The following is a 1,524-nucleotide window of genomic DNA, read 5'->3' on the forward strand; positions in this document are numbered from 1 at the left end:
AAAGAAAAAGAAAAAAAGAAATCAAATAGGTTTATAATATTGCTAGAGATACGCGTTGCCAACCCAACTTTCATGCTGGTAAAAGTACTCTTAAAACTCAACTTTAAACAAAAAAACAACTCAGACACTCTTATAGTAAAGAAATGGACCCACACTGAAAGAAATTCCAAAAGGAGTTCTTTAGGCAGATGGAAGATAATCCAAAATGAAATCCTAAAAATGTCTACAGGAATGAAGAAAATACCAAGGTTTGCGGTGCATGAGGGTACACGCCTGTGATCCCAGCACTTGGGAGGCCGAGGCATGAAGATCATCATGAGTTCCAGGGCAGCCTGGACTGCAAAGCAAGTTCAAGGCCAGCCTGCATTATATAAGGAGATCCTATCTCAAAAAACAAAAGAAAACAAAACAAAAAACTAAGGGTTAATCTATGACTAGATATAAATAGATACAAACTGAATAAAATAATAAAAATAATGTCATGGGTTTTAAATATATAAAGAAAATGTACATAATGCTGCACAAAAGTAGGGGAAAGTAAATGGAATTGAAATATTCTAAAGTTCTCACATATTTGAGAAGTTGGCAAAAGTACTAAGCTTTAAGAATGCATATTCTAACTCAGAGTAGCTGAAATAATAGAAGAACGAGTAAGTTAGCAGAGTGATAAAATGTGTTAATGAAAATACTTAATCCAATAGAAGCAAGAAAAGAATACAATAAAAGAATACACAATGAAAATGCAATTAGATGAAATCTTTGTACAGCTAAGTTAAAAGGTAAAAACTGTATGTGAGATAATGTCTTGGAGCATCATGGTGGCTCATGCCTATCAGGTTAGCTATCTGACAGTCTCAGGAGGTAAGATACCAAGTTCAAGTCCAGTCTGGACAACTTAGAGCCTGTCTGCAAACAAACAAACAAGCAAACAAAGAGCCAAATGAACAAAAGGGCTGGAATCCATTTCAGTGCTAGACAGCTTGTATGTGTGAGGCTCTGGTTTAATCTTCTCAACCTAAAAACAAAAACCAAAACAATTATTCTGTTGTTTCTAACAGGTACTTTTAATAGAAGGCAACACAAAAGTGGAAAGAATCCTGCTATTCAAGTGGTACCAAACTGAAAGCCCATAAGTCTATCCAAATATTAAACAGTAGGTTGTTAAGAAGTGGTATTAGAGACAATAAAAACTTTTTGTTGCTTTGTTTTGGGGAATGTGTGTGTAGGTGTGTGTGTGTGGTACTGTGGATTGAAAAAAAAATTATATTTTTTGATAATGATAAAAGGACCAATCTATCAGTCAGAAAGCTGTAACAATTTTCAATTTGTATGGTCTTAAAAATATAGCATAGAAATATATGAACTTAAAGGACAAGACTAAAAAGAGACATATACAAATCCACAACCATGACCTGAGATTTATATGTTGGATGTCTTTATATGTTAACACAAGGATTAGAAGACAAAAAAAGGGGGGTATGGAATTTTAAATAATATAATTAACTAAATTAGCAAGATTGTTAT

Source organism: Octodon degus, unplaced genomic scaffold, assembly GCF_000260255.1.
Source record: "Octodon degus isolate 3935 unplaced genomic scaffold, OctDeg1.0 scaffold00031, whole genome shotgun sequence".
Taxonomy (NCBI): domain Eukaryota; kingdom Metazoa; phylum Chordata; class Mammalia; order Rodentia; family Octodontidae; genus Octodon; species Octodon degus.